The 20,678-nt window shown below is 36.1% G+C and overlaps 1 protein-coding gene across 8 annotated transcripts in view; it reads right to left on the bottom strand.

Annotated features, from left to right (window-relative positions):
- Positions 1-20,678, bottom strand: part of LOC131425287 (neuroglian) — a 101,269-nt gene that overhangs the window by 16,715 nt on the left and 63,876 nt on the right. The gene's annotated exons all lie outside the window — the stretch shown is intronic.

Here is a 20,678-nt window from a genome sequence, read left to right as displayed (position 1 = left end):
TTTGCGACTGTTTTCCGCTTGAAATAATCGAATCAAAGCTCAGATACGGTTCACTGTCAGTAACGATGCAGTATGAAAAGCGCACTCGAGACGTTCTTGAATACGAATGCAATGTTAGTAAACTGACGAAGCGAATATGGAATGGTATAGGGTGAAAAAAAAAAACTAACCTAAAGATATGAATAATTTCTATCGGGCGCAGCTATGCTGTATGTCGATTTGGTGGAGAAATTATCATTTCTGTCAGGTCATTTTCTAGGTCATTTCTGCCAATTTCAGAATGAAAAGTAATTAATTTGAAATGAATAAATGGAACATTTCGCAGTCCTTGACATGACCGACCACTTCTACCGTTTCGACCTTTCCTGCTGTGTCATCGCATTTACCACACGGTGGTTACATGGAAACCAACCCCCATTTGCATATTTATAGATCACTATTTTCACCGTCAGCTAGCGTGCTCTAATGGTATGTATTCCGGAATAACGGAGGTGGAAGTGTTTATAACTTTCATGGTGATAATGGTATGTCCCAACCGACTAGTGCACCGTTTACTATTGCTTGTTACGGTGAAATGAATCTATAAACTGCTGTTCTAGAGTCTGGTCGGTATTTGTGAGACCGTTCGTCTGGTTCTGTCATGACAAAACAAGAACACATATCTAAAAATGCATTTGAGGATAGCTCAAGCCAAGGGTGTCTACTGATACAACTTCTGGATTGTGTCCGGTTTTTCAGGATGCAAATTTGACTTTTAGAATATTTTCTATTTTGTTACCTTATTTTCTTATAAACAGATGTTGAGTTGCATCGTTTTTTGTTTGTTTGATGCACAGTTGCAGACTACACTCCCATCTGGCACAGATGTTGAGTTGCATCGTTTTTTGTTTGTTTGATGCACAGTTGCAGACTACACTCCCATCTGGCTTGCTTGAAGAGGTTGGAGACCCTTTTTGGTTGTCGACAAACGTTCTCCGAACACATCAATTGCATTGGTGACGGCTGATTTGGTCACACTCAAGAATCTCACCAACTTGGCGTGCGAGTCGTTTGAATATTTGGGATTTACGAGCAAAATTTTAACGCGTTATTAGTCATAATCGGCTGACATTTTCTTAACTACACACATCTTTTAAAGGATCATTTCTTAGTTGAGAAAATTACTCTGCTGCCAAAGGTTGGACGATAAAAAATTATTCGTTTAGTTGATGATGACCAATTTTTGGTCATAACACCTTTTACATAAACCTGTTTTAAATCATCTAGTAGTTTCTTGATAATCACCGATAGTATGAGAAATTAATGCCAATTCTATTTCAAAATCTTTGATTACAATTCCCATTATCGGAATAGCCAAATGAATTTTTATGATATCTCAACTATTTCAAATTTAACTACTGAATGCTAAACTCGGCAGTTCAATTTGAACCGCTAAGCAGACGTAAAGTTTCTGCTATAAGCAGAACACTTTTGATTTAGCAATGGCACATAATATTTTGATATTTAAATATTTTATGGCCAGAAACTTATCAAGAATTATTACTTGACAAGCGCCTATACTTGCGTAACCCAAAGTTAATGGGTACCATGGAACAGTACACACCAAAAGAACGAGCTGAAATTGTTCAGCTTAAAACTTCTGGCATTCAAAACGAGACATCTGCCTTTTGGCGAAAAATCATCTTGTAAGAAGAGGCACATTTAACTGTAATAAGAAAAATTGTCGGATCTATGCCACTAAAAACCCTCAATTAACAGATCGGCTGAAAAGTTCGTATCGTTTCTATGAGAGGGCGCCACTAGAATTAAATCCGTACCATTTTCAGTTAGTACCAACCTTCAAAAGATACGTGTATAAATTTGACAGCTGTCTGATTATTAGTTTGTGAGATATTGCATTTTGAGTGAAGCTACTTTTGTTATTGTGAAAAAAATGGAAAAAAAGGAATTTCGTGTGTTGATGAAACACTACTTTTTGATGAAAAAAAGTGCCGCCGATACCAAAAAATGGCTTGATGAGTGCTATCCATTTTTTTCATCGATATATAACAATGGACGAAACATGGCTCCATCACTTCACTCCGGAGTCCAATCGACAGTCAGCTGAGTGGACTGCACGCGATGAACCGAACCCAAAGCGTGGAAAGACTCAACAATCGGCCGGTAAGGTTATGGCGTCTGTATTTTGGGATTCGCATGGTATAATTTTCATCGACTACCTTGAAAAGGGAAAAACCATCAACAGTGACTATTATATAGCGTTATTAGAGCGTTTGAAGGACGAAATTTAAAAAAAACGGCCTCATTTGAACAAGAAAAAAGTTTTGTTTCATCAAGACAATGCACCGTGTCACAAGTCGATGAAAACCATGCTGAAATTGAACGAACGGCTTCGAATTGCTCCCTCATCCACCGTATTCTCCAGATTTGGCCCCCAGTGACTTTTTCCTGTTCTCAGACCCCAAGAGAATACTCGCTGGTAAAAAATTTAGAAGCAATGAAAAGGTAATCGCTGAAACTGAGGCCTATTTTTAGGCAAAGGACAAATCGTACTACAAAAATGGTATCGAAAAGTTGGAAGATCGCTATAATCGCTGTATCGCCTCTGATGGCAATTATGTTGAATAATAAAAACGAATTTCGGCAAAAAAAATCTATTAAACGATACGAATTTTCAGCCGAACTGTTATCTTTATTGTATCTGAACGATTTAAATTTTTCGTTGTAATGTATGAAATTATCGATTGCTTATGATTTTCAACTGTTTCACCTCATCAAGAATTCCAATGACCCCAGTCTACTGCAGTTTCTGTTAGATATCGCAACGTTGATAGGATGGTGAAGAATGTCTCAAAATATTGCAAGCGGTCCTTAAACGGAAGGGATCAACAAGGGATCTAGAGGTGTTGTTGGAATCAAAATTTAACATAAAAAATCATATAGAGTACACTACTTCCAAAACTTATGGATTGCTAAGGCTCTTCGTTCACATTAAAAAAAAAATCTTGAACAATGAAGAGAATTTTTGCTTTGTTTTCTTTTGCCTTAATTTTCAGACAACTGGCAGTATTCGAAAACAACAATTTTGTTTACTTAGCTGGTTATAGGAAATCCACAGATTTATTAGTTGTATCAACTTTTTAGTTGGGGGACGGGTATAGCGTCATAGGTTAGTCGATGGCTCAAACGGTACACACAGAGTCAGAAAGTTTTTCTGACCCGAAGAGGCCTTAAAGTTAAAGTCCTCTATAATCGAAACAAAAAACAACTTTAGTTGGATTAACCTATTCTGAGGCAAAGGACAAATCCTACTGCAAATACGGAAGTGACATAGATAAATAAAATCGATGTAGAAAAATGAAGAAAGCATGGTTTAACATGCAAAAAAACCGCTAATATTAACAAATTATGAGATTCGCATGTAACTTGATAATCTAATAATTAGCGCGTAGATACGAACCAACGACACTTGCACAAACCTTGTGCCATGGCCAACTTGCCGTTTCTTGCCTTTTTTTTATTTGGTTGGAAAGCTTTTTATATTTTTGAATATCTCACATCGAAAGGATGTGTAATCAATCCATTTTTAAATCGAAGAATTTGAAACTTGACTAAAACACTATAATGATCTACAAATTAAAACAATTTTGAACCAATTTTAGAAGATTATTTTTCCTTTTTAGCATCGTAGCTCTTTAAGACTCTTTAACCTATAGCTCTGGAGCCAGAAGTCGGATCCGGTTAAAAATCAATAGCGTTCTATGCGACTATAATCCTTTCCATTTGAGTTCAACATTCCGAAAATCTGGTCAGATCTCTGAGGAAATCAAGTGAATCCCGTTTTTAAGATTTTGACCATCCGGATCCGGGAACTGAGAACCGGCATAGCAGAAGTTGGTTCGAATTTTTCCCTCTTTTGCATCGACTACTGTATGAAAGTAAGAAAATTCCTTCGCTTCCATCAAAGCGCAACAATTTAATTGGTAATCCACTAGAACACTACGCTTCTGAGATTGATAAAAAAAACTTGACAAAACATTATTGAAATGTTTCGTTATAATAAATTATACAAGAAAAAATATGAACTTTCGAAAATATTTGACCCTACGGGAGTAATTAATTGTTTCCATCGATTTTATAGACAAAAACCGCGTTTTTCTCTGAAGCAATTTTTGAAAATCCGTGTCCATCGTCCTTCAAAAACTACCGCACCATTTTTTTCAAATTTTGCACACACTTTCTACATATAAAAAACCAGACCCCAACGTTTTCCTTTTCGTTGTTTGTTACTTTGGGAAGGTTTAACAGCTACAAAATTGCGGTTTTTTTCGTGGAAAATCGTAGTTTTCACTTTGAACAACCACCAAAAATAAACAAAAAACAAACATAAACGTTGGGGTCTAGAAAAACTTCTACTCTAACTATGCTGCGTTCATTTGTTCACTTCTGATTATTCTGCGCTGAGATACAGTGGACACCGCGAATCATGATTTTCAAGACGCGTTCTCAAAAATACCTCTTCACCGACTTATTTTTCAATATTTTTCCCCGAAAAAATTACAAAATGTTGTTCGAATGATGCTTTTTATCATGCAAAACATTGAACGATAATTCTGGAAAAAATAGCAAAAATTATGATTTTGTCGTGAATACGACGTACTTTACTATGGGGTGCCTTTTCAAAATTTACCCTCTGAGAGAGTGATAAGTTTTTGATCATGAATATCTCTTGTTGTATCTAACGAATCAATATAATTTTTGCTACATGCCATAGGAAATATGATCACAATTTTATGATAAAATATTCAGTTGTGTGACATAATCTCAAATAATTCAAAATTAAACTTTTCTGAAATGTTTGGTATAAACGAGTATCAAAGAGGATAATTCATAAGGCGCGTTTGCTTTCTCGTATTTTTAAAGCTCATAGCTCAGTGATCTGTGAAAGGATTTATATAATCTAACTACCCATAGAATCGAATTTTTTCAACTTAAACGTGTATAGCAAAAGCATTGAAGTATTTCAATAGTACACTATTGACAAACCTGTCTCATTTGACCCATGTCAACACCATCCAATCAGAACGCGTTCTGAGGAAGAGAACAAAATATCTGCTGCTGTACAACAAATCGTTCGAGAAAATGTTCCGAGCAGTGTTTAATATCGTAGTGAGTTCCACAATTTGGTCCATCTGAAAGGCAGGAATGAAACCTGTACAGCATCCGGATAGTTTCTTTCAATGAAATGCAAATTCGAAATGAAATAATCGACATTAAAATTCTGCATGCGGCTATTTTTATAGCCGTTAGGACCGCCCATTAGTGAAAAAGCTACAAACGATTCAGGTAAAAACAAGCCTCTAAAAAAATTGGATTAGTTTGAATTTCTATCGCCACTGCGAGCAGTTGTATTTTGTGTCGTTTGCAAAGCTAGTTCCGATTCCGACAAGAGCGGTTACGTCACAGCTGCCAGTCATTTGCATTGGTGAAAAAACAACGGTGGAGAGCATTACACAAAATCAGCCGTTCTAATGGCTCTAACAGTTTTCTAAAGAACTATTAGGATTTGTTGTTAGCAAATCGAAAGGAAATATCCTCAGTTTAGTGCAAATCTAGAACAGTTTGGTTAGATTTTTGCACTTTTCGCTGTGTGAAATTCACAGTAATCGAGATCAAGTGAAGCCTACTTTGTTTTTATGAAAAATGTGGAAAAGGGTTATGCTTGCATAATTCACACAATTGATCAACTAATTGATATTCGGAAGTGTTAAGGAACATGTCAGTTGTTTTCGTATTCACGACATCCAGTTATGTCTCTGACATTACCCACCCGCCTTTTTTTCATCGTTTAGAACCTACGCCCCCTCCTTAATACATATTTGAAATCGATATATTTTAAAACATAACGCCCGAATTTATATTGCAGAGATTACTATCGTAGCAGAAACACGCCTGAAGTTATACCCAACAACGTTAAGTCCGTTACGTCTAAATTTCAACGAAATCAGTCCAAATGGATCATGATCCGAGAACTTTTGATCATGGTGTATTGTCATAACATGAAAATATACTATTTTCTCCTAATCATGAATCGTTTCGCTCATTTTTAGAATCGAAATTTTGCCTGTGTATGAACCAGGAAAAATGCAATAAATCCGAGAGGATCGAATAGGCTCTAAGCACTTTGCGCTTGGTGCACGGAGAACCTTTCGATCATAAAATTGCGATATCGCAGTTTTTGATTTTTACGATAGTTGATTTAACTAATTTCTTTTTGATTCAACCAATATGGTTTTTGATTTGCATATATTCAAGTAGTTGAAAAAAATGTTGTTTTGAATGCTGTTAAATGCCGGAGACAGTTGAAAGCAAAACAATAATCGCAATGCGAAATCAACAACTTTTTTAATTGAAATCTGTTCGCGTCGCTTCAAAATGTCAATGAAAACAACATCGATGGTTAAAGCGTTTGGTGAAATTGTGTTCATTCGATTTGAGAAATTTATGATTCCATAACAAGTGTTTATCTAACAGCGGTATTGTGATAAAGTTAACCTTGTTTAAGATGAAAAAGATTTGGTGACAAATTAGAAAATGTTTACTGATTTGGTGTTGCAAAAACCAAACAGTTCACACACATTTGTACTCCTGGGAGATATTGAAATTAAAAAGATTGCTAATAACCAAATATCATCAATCAAAAATATATGCGTTCGTCTATACCTAATCATTTTCGTTAAATCCATGTTAATGAATGATCATCTCGTAATCTTTCAGGTATGCGCAAACATTTTATGTTTCACATTCGATCATTGATTTACTGTTTTACTTCCAGCTGTTTGATACCGATAATGATATTATGCATTAGCAATAAAACGCTTTTTGACATGAATTTAATTTATAAAAGTAACAGGAGCGAAGGGTTTTAAACACACAGAACGCGCTACGCATGAATGGCGCGTTTGAATTGCCGTCGCAAAATTCCAATTCCCAGCGGTTGATGCACCCAAGCTCATATAAATTGACTAAAATTATCAGTGCATAACTTTAGTTAAACCGTTTAAAGGCATCATCTTTCACTACTCATTTTAGGTGAATTTAATAATTTCGCTAATATACTCGCCCCTCCGGGCACTTTTGCTGATTAAAAACGTTTTTCTACATCAATCATTTCCGATCGAATCAGAAGTATTTTTTTAGAATTTATATCTTTACTGATCTCGACTTGACATGATCATGATCATACAAAAATCAAAATCACTTAGAGATCAGATCAGTTCTAATTTCGTAATGATAATTTATTCCTTGGTTAAGATCACTTGAAGTCAGCAGTGATCGGTGGTTTTCCCAGCCCTAATGATATTGCATGTCAATATAAAATACTGTTTATATTTTCACAACGATATTTATTTCATGAATCTGAACATACCGAACTTAATTCAAATAGATCAAGACGTGTATCAGTAAGTTTATTTGGATTATTTTCGCAAATCAATAACATTGTTCGAGTTGATTCAACTAATTGCAATGTCTAAAACAAATAAAACCGATTTATTTTTCAACTAAGAGCATTTTGTTTCAATAACAACACCAGTTATTTCAACTAAAATATTTGTTGAAATTGAAAGGTATGTGTCCTCACTAATTGACAGAATTTTTTTCAAATAGTTAAATTAGTTGTTTCAACCATCGTTTCTGCTAATAGAAAAACAAAAATGACAGCTTAGTTAAAACAACAATCGATTCATCGTCAAGAATTTGTATTATGTAATTCTACACATCATGCTCGAGTTCGCCGATACAACGCAACACATCCGTATCATTCGATAAGAAGTGCGGTAGTGTAAAACCTCCTCGGGAATGGACAAGCTTCTATCGTTGTCTGAAGCTAACTAGGTAATCTACAACGTCTGAGAAAGGACCAACCTTTAGAACTTGGATTGCTGAACCAGGATGAGCTACAAAAGGCAGAATATGTGATTTGGAGGAATCGATGCATTTCCGAACAACAAATCGGCATCGCATCGTCTAGTCCGATTTTCAGAACATGGCCGTTCCTAGGCGAAAACGGCTTTTTACGTATGCGTGGACGCATAAGTGCTGCCCCATTTGCGCCGTACGAGGCCAAGTTTCCCACAATTCTCCCTGACCAACATTCCTCATTGTAGACTGGTACCATGGTCAATGAGATTCATCAACGCTTCAAGATTTCTAAGCTCCGATCGCTCGTTAAGAAAATGACCAACAAATGCACATGGTGTCATGTAATGAAAGCAGTTCCCAGATCACCAGCCATGGCCCGGCTACCATAGTTAGTTTTTACATCTACTTCTATGAAGGCAAACTTTTTGATTTTGCAGGTTTTTTTACTCATATCCATACCAAATTTTAAACATTTATGGGACAATAGTACCTTTCATTTGCGTCTAAGTTTGTGAAAATCTCTTTTTCTCCCTCTCACACATATACATACACACATACGTTCTACGTAGTCGACAAAATGAGCCGAATTTTATATGACACTCGGCCTTCCTAGCTTTGGTTCAAAAAAAGATAAAAAATTTGAAAAATATTGCTACTCGAAATCTGTTCTAATTGTATAAGAACGTCCCTTTCAGAGTGTAACACATCATAATGGGGTACGATTTCATTATATCAGCTCATTAATTCATCCTATATATCAAAACTATTAGTTACAGTAACGTTCGCTTTGATTCCTTGAACATTTGCGTCGTTAAAACACCAGAACTACACATTTTGCACACATTGCACAATTGCCCTATGAATACGCCCTATTATATAAGTATATAAGAATAGTTGCAGTATGCCAAAAGGTGAATTAAAACAGGTTTTTTATTTAGCACTACGTTATGCTATACCGTAATAATGAAAAACGCATGGCATGTTTTTAGACAAAGTACGCTAATCGGAATGGCCATGTGCGACTGTTCAATCGATTTCCAAACCATTGACATGTCACCATAGGTGTTTCTACGGTGGTATGTCAACGGATTGGAAAACGATCGAACATTCCCAACAGAAACAACACGACTATTAGCGCGACACATTCCGCAATCATCCTGTTACAATCCCCAATTCAAATTGTCAATTGTCCTCTGTATTCCTCTGCTCCCAGGTAGTTCCTCTTCTCCTTCTATATACACAAACAAATTACCAATGAAACAGTCCTTGCAGTATCAGACAGGGCACCACCTATTCATCGTTTCCGGTAGCAATTCAGACGATATCGATTTCCCCTCCTAAACGGCAATTAGTGTTAACCGAGTTCTCGCCGCAATAGCACAAAATGCGATAATAGTCGCGCCGTTTTCTAGTGTCACCTAAAAGAGGTAGAACAGAAACTGGCGAAACATTTATCTACCTGCAGGCCATGTTCATTGAACAAGGTGGGTCCGTGTGCTCACTAGTAACGTGCGGTGGAAATTTCTCTTCCAGAACCCACCAATAAGAAGTAATTCATTTATAATTGCAGTGAACTAATTTCATATAGGGCATGCACGGGTCAACGAATATTTGCAGAATACACAACCTACAATTGGAATGCTGGGATTTGAGCAACTGATTGACTATACTGGGGCATTAATGTTTCGTACACTTCAAGGAAGGAAGCTGATTTACTCAGTAATAACGACAATTATCGTCAATAGCAGCAACAGCAGCAGCGTAATGCCAAAACCAATGATGCAACGCGCTACTAGCAAAATATTTCTTTTGGCCGGCGCAAATCGCCCACCAGATTTCGCAGCCGCCGCATGAAGCACGAACACGAAGCGGAAAGAAACAAATTGCTAACAATTTGATAATCTCTTTTATCATTTTGAGCATTTCTTTTCATGCACGATGTGCTGATGCTGACGATACTTGAATGGGGAATTTGCAATCCGGTCGGTCCACGAACACGAACAAGAACACGAGCAGAGGCTGTATAATTTCAGCGCTCCAGACGATTGCTTTGTCCTGACGATGGGGACAAACACGAAACACAGCGTAGATCATTGCTGTCAGAAGGGTTTTGGATTTCTAAGGGTTTCGCTGGAGATTGATCACGACTCGCATCTGCGACACGCGACAAAAGAAAGAATACTTCTTTTAACGAATTATCATAATTTTGAATTACACAGTTTTAAAGATCGTGAGACATAGGTGCGAGATTTTGACACTAATCTTTTTTTGCCTAAACGATAAAGTTTTGTGTGCATTTTGTTTTTGGTCACTTATAGATGAGATGCGCTGAATCGGAATATAATTAGCATTGAAATGTCTATTTTTCCAACAGTGGGTCTCGGAAGCGATAGTGCTTAGTATGCATGCAGTGGCATGTAGAAAACATTCAATAAAAACACCATGACATTGCTGGATAACTTTCCAACTATGTCATCATAGCAAGTTATGAGCCATACTATGTGCCAGCTCGAAGGAATGACGAACATTTTTGACCGAGTGTCGTACGAAATGATCACGAAAAAATCCAGACACAATTATGAATACATCATAAAGAATCAGAGTTAACATTTGTTGATAGAATAACTTCATTTGGTCGTCTTCGATTTGGGTTTGTTATGAAAAATTGCTTTATGCTAAATGCACTGGAGTATCGAAGACGAAACGTAAAGTAAATATTCGGTTTTTACATTTGGACAAGACAATTCGTTTTTTTAACACATCTATGTTGCACGCCTGTAATAAAAATGCCCAAATGTCCCAAAATATTACGGCAAAGAAATATGATGGCGTCGTTATAGATGCTTTTTGTGATTTCCAATCAAATTCTTTACGTTACGTACCTACGTTTTCCACGACTGAAAGGGAAAGCATCCTGAAATGTGCTCAAATGAGATCCGCGATCAAATCTAGAACAATGAAATTTACTGAGTCCAGGGGGGATAACTGCTAAAGGGTGTAACAATCAAAAATTGGGGGATAACTGCTAAAGGGTATTACGATCAAAAATCGTACCTAAAAACAGCTCACCCTTCATGTTCAGCCTGTATATGGAAAGCATCTTGTCTACTGTTTGATTTGGCCACTTGCAAGAAAATCAATGTGTCAAAATTTGCTCGCGCATCGCGAAAGTCCGAACTATTCACTCGCAAAGTTGACCTGTTTGTCGACTGCCAAGAAAACTGTATCGGCTGAAACTGTCGTCGACAATCGTACATCGGACTAAGAATCGACCCAGACTGTCAACTTACACGAAGGTGAAGACTTAGAATCGCGACGATAAGCAAAACTAAAAAGACAGTACGATCAAGGAGACTGTACATGAAGATGCTACGAAATTTGATTGAATGCAATATAGAATAATGAAACTATAACATCAGAACGGGGTTCAAACTGTTATAAAAATATTATATGGCAACTAGAAGAGAAAAGCTAACAGAGAGATCCTTCAACATGCCAGAGCTCAGCTGAATAGACAAACACATTGGACCACTGTCTAGTAGAAACTCAAGAAGATACAAACGATACTTGACAGTAAGAAGCACTTCTAGGGAAACAGTTCAACGAAAGACCAACAATTGCGAATTTTTTAAATTTGTTTTGTATGATTTGAATTTTAAAAACAGCATGATTCGATTATTTTATAAAAAATTTGACCGATTTATCATTCGACCCATTTCTAATTTATGTTTGATATCTTTATTTATGTGAAGACTTAAGACCATAAGATGTCCAGAACGAAATATGTCAGTACAACACAATATCTTAGCTGTTGTGGGTGTGAAGTAAGATAATATCACCAGAAAAACATAGCAATATCGAATTATCAAAAGTTCAACACATATTAAAAAAAATGGAAAAATGTTTTCCAATCAAAATATGAAAATGTATTACAAAAGTACAAACCTTTACGAAGAGATTTCATTTTTAAACGTGTAAATAAATTAAGTTATCGCGAAGCAACACGTTTTTTAAGATGATATATTGATCTTTCATGTGCATGATCGAAATCATTGATGCACAAAGAACAATGCTATGCGAACTAACTTGTTTGCGAATTATTACTATGTCATATTTGAGAATATCTGCAAAAGTGGCATCCCTGAATGTACCTTAGCCTACTGAGTGAGAGGTAAGATTTCTTATTGACAACGGCTCATTCAATCTTTTAAAGAAGGATAAATACACATTTGGAAAAACGAACAAAAGCTCATGCACACATATCTTCTCATTTATAACTCGCTCTTCAAGAGCCGAATATCCGTTCAGCTTGTAGTTTGTGTCATTTTTCAAATATGTGCAAAAGGTTGAAAATCTGTGGAACACAGATTAATCTGTGAACCTGGCATCCCTGCTTACCAGTGCGGTGAACTGGTGAGTTGCGGTTCTTTTGAAAAGAGCTGTGACGCCCTCCGTTTCTTAATCATGCATGGTTTCAGCACGGCCATAGTGAAAATGAGTCACACGAACAGTACTCAGGATATTTTTATTATAAAATAAATTGGATTAGGAATATAATTTCATAAAAGTATTGTAAAATTTTGCTGCATTAAGTTGCATATTTCGCTTCGGTACAAGGTTTCCTAGGTAAAACTAGGTAAAATGATGTGTAACTTTTTCAGAAAAGAATAAACCTTTGCATTACCTTCTACAAAATTATGGGATTTCATATTTTCTACAATTATTCCAAACAAAATATGTAAAAAAATAACTTGAAACCAGTTATGATTAGAAAACTAGTTTTAAGGGGGTTGTCATAATTCAATAACTAAAACTAACTTTGGAATGGCCTAGAAAAAAAGTTCCATCGAGTTCCATTTAGAATTTTTTTAAAGTATTGGGCATATCTTTTCCTAAAAAATTTGTAAAAATCAGCTGCATAAAGTTGCATATTTCGCTTCGGTGTAAGGTTTTATCATAGGTAAAATAAAGGTAAAATGTTGTATAAATTTGCCAGGAAGCAACAAATCTATGCACTACCTTCAACAAAACTATGGGATTTTTTATTTTCTTCGATTATTCCAAATAAAGTATGCATAAAAAAATTACTTGAAACATGTTATGAATAAAAAATTGATTTTAAGGGGGTTGCCACAAAAACGCTTTGTATATCCGAAACGGTGCGACCTACACTTTTGGTATATTTGACAAAGTAAATTATTTTTAATAGTTCTAAAAGTTTGTCGAAGAAAAAATTTTTCTATCTCTTCAGAAAAAAAAGTTATGGTTATATTTTTTGTCAAAGTAGGCCATGAACAATTAGGGTTAGAATCAAATTATGCGGTATATATTTGTAAATAATTTTTTATAAGCAACTATATGCATTAAAAGAACGGTTTGCCAGCTACTGATTTATGTCCACGTTTTTTTTTATTCGAACCACTGTGCGTCGTTTCGCTCAAACTTTTTTAGTGCACTGAAGATTTACAGTTCTCTTTTTTTATTCGTTCAGAAACACATTTGTCGCTTTGAAAATAAGTTTTTTTTAACATTCAGTAAAAAACATCGATTTAATAATAATTGAAGAATTGATAACGATTTTTATAGAGGGGAAAATATTTCCCTTGAGTGTTAAGGGGTTACCATAGATTCTGGTTATCATAGTGCTCATGAATTACGGAGGTTTTTAACGAATCCAACTTAATTCTGCACTTACAAGAACACGAGCTTCTTTAAATTACGTAATTTAACAATAATCCAAGTCCCTTGAACTGTATGTAAACGTATCTTGAGAACTAGGACTGTTAGGCGAAATATCGCTAAGAGCAAATTCAATGATTATGATCATATTCTAGTGATAAAATGACTATTTTCATCAAGAGCTTGAAGTTTTGCAACTAACTGTGAATAGTTTTTGAAAAGTCTATATCAGGTTTGGCATAAAATGTTTATTTTGATATTAAGTTTGAACTAATATAATGAAAATTATTACTTTTGAAAAAGCATAGAACTTTTTTTTCGGTGTATTGCTTACAACTTCTCATACTTCGTTTATATACAATTGATAACTTTCAAGTTACTACGATTTCAAATATGTGCATGCGAAAAAGATCTTTCGACTATTTTAAAATTATTCTTTCGACTATTTTAAAAATTATTCCTGAGTCGAACTGATTTTGGTAGATGCATAATGAATGGTTTGCCACACTGAAGATGTATGCAATCTGTCATCCAAGTCGGAGCAAGTGTATCTTGGTTTGTCGTGTATTTAAAGAGATTGGTTTGATCAAGTACTTACACTTCTATGGTACAAAGTACCACAAAAACTTGGATTTCACTGTTCGCAAATTAGGTTTAGCAATGATTTTCATTTATTCTGCTCCGTGCTGGACAGGTAGGGAGCTGTACGTTTGCACTGTTACCTTAGTTTAATTGGATTTCTTGCACTTACATTACATCGAAGTACTTCGGGGTGTCAAATGATGTGTGAACATAAAATGTCTCTTATGTTTCAGAGTATATTGAAAAAAAAATCGAGTTTCTTCCATTTTGATTGGACTATAGCAAATCTGTTTTGTCTTTTCTTCTCTTGTGGAAGAGAATAATTTCGTCCAGTACTTGGTTGTATTGCCTATTTATGCAGCTCTCTTACCTGCAGCACGAGCAATACATTAGTATTTCTAGGTCCTTTTAGAACGCGATCAAAAATTTGAAACTATATCTCATATATTCCATAATTCTCTTCATCTTTAAACAAATCGTAATTACCTCTAACTGAATATGTCAGATTATACTACTAAATAAAGTGAACTTTTGATTTGTTTCGTGCTTACAGTGTCATAATTTAATAAATTGAACTAGAACTGGTTTTGACTCCTTTGCGGATTATGATGAAATTCCACAAATAATCGTTTAATAATTGAACGTGGAATTCGTAGCTCAGTCAACCCCAACGTAATTCTGTAGTTCTGTTAAGTATCAGTAATATTAAGTAATAATATCACTCATCATAATAATAATCTGAAAAGAATCGACAGAAAAAGTTATCTCGTAGATCACATAGACATTGAATTTTAAAATGACTAGAGATAGATCAAGCAAATTGTAATTCAGTTTGTAAACAAATTAAAGAAATATTCTTCCGAATAATGGTCCATCTTCGAACCCAATTTTTTGCGTGTTCAACTTTCAGTGTAGAGAAACATACACGTATCTGACGTAATGTAATATTAATGCATGATGTACGATCAACCCTTGAGGAATTCTTTTCTAGCACACGTCATTAAGAGTGACAAGTTCAAGCTTCTATGTTTTCCAGATTGATGGTGGTTGTATCTCCAAATCCTTCCAAATAGAGCAACTCAAGAGTAAAAAATTCAATGGGTGCTGTTAGCCGCAAGAGAATTAGTCACTTAAAAATATTGAATCATGTCGTGTGACATCATACATCTGCAAGCACGAACTGACGAAGGCATTGAATTTTATTTCGATGACGATGAACTGGATGTTCAGCTTTGCATGTTATCTGCGGAATAATCTTCTATGAGTATCAATTTGTTTTCTTCTTGTTTAATGTATAGATAGTATTTAATTAAAATTGTTAGTATTTTTTTTGTTTCGATTATAGAGGTTTAAACATTGATGTCATTCACCTCTTTGGGCCAGAAAAAACCTTCTGACCCTATGTGCGGGGGTTAGGAATCGAACCCAGGTGGGCTGCGTGAAAGGCATCGACTTACCCATCACGCTAACACTCGCCCCTCTGTTAGTAAATTATCGACATAGAGCATTTTTATATTTGTCAGTCTAACTTAACTACGTCGCGTATAAAAAACTCTATTAATTACTATAACATTTGGCACACTTTTCAAAGCTTGCAACAACAAAACAAATCATTACTTCATGGCGCAATAGTTTTTTTTTGTTTCGATTATACAGATTTTAACCTTAAGGTCATACGTCTCTTCGGGCCAGAAAAACTTTCTGATCCTATGAGCGGGTTTGGGAATCGGAATATTCCCTCTAGCTTCCTACTTAGTGAACGCAAATTGCAAGAGATTGGAGATTCTGGCGTTTTAAGAGGATCCGTGTATTTGGGCATCACGTGGCCGTTGTTCGCGGCATATCGCTCCATGTATCGCTTCATCCGTAATGGCAATATGCTAAATCCGCCAATAACCGAACGGAACAATTGTGCTATCTGAGGAAAGGTTACAGGTAATCCTGCACATTAATTCTCTGGTTGATGGTCCCGGATGCGATGTAAATATCTCTTGCACCTTTCCTGTTCAATTCACCGTAATAGGTTTCAGGTAGTTGTTTGAAATCTGTATTATGAAGGTTCATAATCATATACTACTCAATCGAATTTCATCAGTACTCTGGCTGACTTGGTTTGTTTAACAACACGATTTGCAGTCTTCCCGGTCCGGTTTGTTTTCTAGCTGTAGAACTTCCAGCTTGATTAGGACATCTCGGAGGGAGAGGTCGAGGATTCGCTTGAAACTGATGGCTACTCATTTTAATATTTTGGCGACCTCCGACTTCTGATTTCCCTTCGATTATGTCTTCCTGACTGTCGACAAAACATCTCCGAACACTTTCATTAAATGATGACAATTGACACATTTGAGAATTTTGCTAACTTGACGAGAGAGCGATTCGGATTTTCTCAATGCACGAGCAAAATATCGACGTGTTGTTTCGGTGTCATTTTTACAACTGAACAGCAAACGTCAAAATCAAACATTAATCATAATGCCTCACACACACACACTCCTTTGATATTAGGAGTGTGCAGGGTTTTTAATGAATGAAGAAAAAAAAAGCGTCAAGTTAAAGTTAACTAATTCTTTATGCACCAAATTCAGGTTTCATAACGCATTTTTTGCACATTTCTGAAATGCACAGAGACTTAAACAGTAGACTGATCAAGATATAATCAATTAACACAATTGTTGGGTCGCATCACAATGGAAAAAATGCGCAATTGCACTTGTACTTATCTAACACATGGGCTGAAAAGTCCCAGACCTAACACATAGATGGCGCTAGTTTTATTGCAGTCATTTTTTTCAGTTAATATTAATTTTTAAAAGACAGCTGGTAAAATTCCATGATATTCTATTCATTAAGTTGTAAGTTATTTTGCTAAGAATGACACTACTTTTGTTATTTTGAGAGCAATATATCAAAAACAAATTCGTGTTTTAATTTTACACTACTTCTTGGTGGGAAAAAATACCGTTCAAGCGAAGCAATGGCTTGAAAAGTGTTATGGAGACTCCACTCCATCAGAAACAACAATAAAACGTTGGTTTGCTGAATTCAAACGTGATCGTAGAGACACCGATGATGCAAAACGCAGTAGACGTCCAAATGAGGCAGTAACACCGGAAAGCATAAAAAATCCACAAAATCGTTTTGAATAATCGAATAGTGAAGTTGCGTGAGTTAGCTGACATCATAAATATATCAAAAGAACGTGTTGGCTTTATATTGTATGAGCATTTGACTATGAAAAAGCAGTGTTCAAAGTGGATGCGCGTTTACTCACTGTTGACCAAAAACGAGAACGTGTTGATGATTCTGAGTAGTGTGTGGCCATAATTAAACGTAACAAACCGGAATTTTTGCGTTGATATGTGACAATGGATGAAACATGGATTTATCACTTCACTCCGAAATCAAAACGATCGTCATTCGAGTGGACAGCAACCGGTGAACCTCATCCAAAGCGCCCGAAAGCACAACAATCCGCTGAAAAGGTTATGGCCTTGGTATTTTGGAATGTGCGTGGTAATATTTACCGACTATCTTGAGAAAGGAAATACCATTTACAGTGAATATTATATAACGTTACTGGAGCGTTTGAAGGCTGAAATTGCAATGAAACGACCGCATTTGACAAAGAAAATATTTTGTTTCATCAAGACAATGCACCGTGCCACCAGTCAATCAAAACAAAACTACATGAGTAGAACTTCTAATATTCGCCAGATTTGGCTCCCAGCGACTACTGGCTGTTCGTAGACCTGACAAAAAGTTCGTCGGTAAGAAATTTCGCACGAACGAAGAGGTTATCGCTGGAACTGAGTTTCACTTTATTATTACTTGGGTTATAATGTGAGTGAATATTGGTAATATACTCACTTGGAAAAAAACATGCAAATTTATGTCTTCTGAGACCGAGACATTCGAGTGTAGAAAATGGTTAATTTTACATTTGATTTAACAGAAGATTCATGCATTTTGATCCAGCCATATAAAGATTTACGTTGTTATGAATTTAGTCAAATGTGAATTTATGTCACCTGTTGATTAAAATTTTTTTGCTGTGTATGTTACATCATTCGTTATACTATTTTGTAAACAAATTTTTATTTCCTTTTATTTTAACAATCTGTCAACAATACATTATTTTCTATAAATCGACTACTGTTTATAGGGCATAAATGACCTGCTGGCCAATTTCATGCTTTACGAAAAGACGTTTTTTTTCTGACAATATCACATTACAAGCTGTTCCTGGGATCATCTTTCCCCATTACGTCCCGCCTCATCGTAGAATTATTTACCATGAGAAGTACACCACCGAATAGGGATTCTTTTCGATCCAACATCCCGCTTGCTACGGAAACACAGACATGCAAGGTAGCTTGATATTCGAGTAATTCTTGAATGGTAGCATAAACCTATAAAAGAAAAGGGGACAGATGATATCATTGGCTCCCCGACTTCGCCACTGCTTGATAAGCAGTAACGTAACGTTGGCATTACTTAAAGCTTTCCTTATTCATTGTTTGCACGTTGGGGATGTGGAAAACGTTTTCACATTTACAATGTCGGATGCGACCAACGTCAAAGATACATATCAAATCTGCAAGGATAAGGTTTTATCGATTTTTTCACATTCCCCCAACGTGGGTAAACATGAACTTCCATTCATCTGTGATGCTATAACAAAACTCAACCATTCTTCCGCAGTACGTCTGCTTCGCTCCATGCAACGGTTTCAAACAGAAATTGGTTCGTGCTGCCAGGTGGACAAAATTTCGCGAGGAACTAGATATCGTGAACCTCCTGGAAAAGTTGGTAGCATATGTTTGTCCGTACGTAGCTGACTTTCTCTCTCTACTCTTGACATTTTAACCTCGCCGCAGTGCAAACCGACACAGGTCGTGCACTATTAAATCGTTTTTGCAACCTTTCCTATTTACGTTCGTTGGTCAGCCGCATTGGACAAGCCAAATATATGTGGTTTCATGTGTCGTTGAGGTGCCGGTCCGAGGATTGAAGAATGTAGACATCAGAAGCAGAGAATTCGTTCCCGTTGTTGGTCTAAAGAGTTTCGAAGGGCAGCATACATTAGTGTAGTAAAATATGTGTGCTTCGTTCAAACGGCAGTTGAAATTGAGCGGTCTACAGAAAGCATAGCACGAGCGGTCAGGTTGAGGCTGACTTATGAAGCCCATGTTTACGAGGGCATCGCCTTCTCATATATTTCAACTGCCCATTCGTCCCCAGTACAGAGCATACTTAGAGAGGATTAGTATGATTTATGGCGTGGGGCATTTTCCGATCAATTGATTTTGAACGCTTATTCTGTACGTGTGTATACGACATAGATGATTTGGTTATTAGTACAAAAATTATATTTGTTTCCACAGATCGAAGGTTGAAGAAAAAGTCTACTTATTAAGTGTATGTGAAGAGGAATCCGTCAAAATTTTAGCGTCAATCTCTGTGAACATTTCGACTTTAAACATTCTTGGTAAATATGATCGCACCCAACATATTCTCCAGACCTCGCACTGGTCAATTATCACTATATTACATCGATGGCACACTTACGTACAGAGCTGCGCAACGCTATTTTGATGTGGAACACATCTTTATTTTCTATATAGGGGTGCAAATCAGAAACTCAAGAAAAACTACACGTAGAAATGTGGTCAGGTTTTAAACACTTACAGCTCAGTCTATTTTGTATCTATTATTAATATTATTTCATCATTTGATAGGAAATATTTCTACGTTTCGAGTTGAATGTATCAAGCCACGAATTTTCAATTATATATGATTGAAATTTTGATTAGTAGCGAGCAGTGTCTTATTTGGCTGCTAAAAATCTTTGGCATACCGGATTTCCCTGCCATAGACGTCGGTTTTGAAGGAGTAAGCGATGTATCAAAGAGAGAGCATCGCTCTGATTGGTCAATCGATGCAAAAGCGAAGCTGTTGGAAGCACGCGAATCTATAAATAGAAGCGAAATTAAAGCTAACATTTCAGTCCTACTCGTAGCATGCTAAAAGTAGGTTGCTGCTAGACAGCAAGATAAAAACGTGCCATAAAACGATTTGAAGCTTTAAGGGCTGAGGCCAGTTGTTAGCGTAAAACCGTGTGGCTCGCTGTGCGTATTACATTTCTCTGCTCTCTCGTAAATGTGTAAAAAGACTCTCGATGTGGCCGGGTGGCCAAGAAAGTTTTGATATTTTCGGTTACAAGTTTGACTACATCACATAAAATCCAATAAAGCTACCGCTTGTTTGGCAATCTTGCTGAGCCGATTTTATTTCTCTCTCATGTTTCGTTACGTTACCAGGATACAAGAACAGAAAAAAATGGTGCCGCCATAGAAATGGACTTACCATTACAAAAATAACATTCACTTAATTTTTATCGCGACAACATATATGTTTTCATGCACTAATCGCATCTAAACTATATTATCTAGACATTGTCAGGATAGATTTTTGATCCATGCTTTTGAAGG

The sequence above is a fragment of the Malaya genurostris genome, chromosome 1, assembly GCF_030247185.1.
Source record: "Malaya genurostris strain Urasoe2022 chromosome 1, Malgen_1.1, whole genome shotgun sequence".
Lineage (NCBI taxonomy): Eukaryota > Metazoa > Arthropoda > Insecta > Diptera > Culicidae > Malaya > Malaya genurostris.
This window is presented reverse-complemented; position numbering and strand designations above follow the sequence as displayed.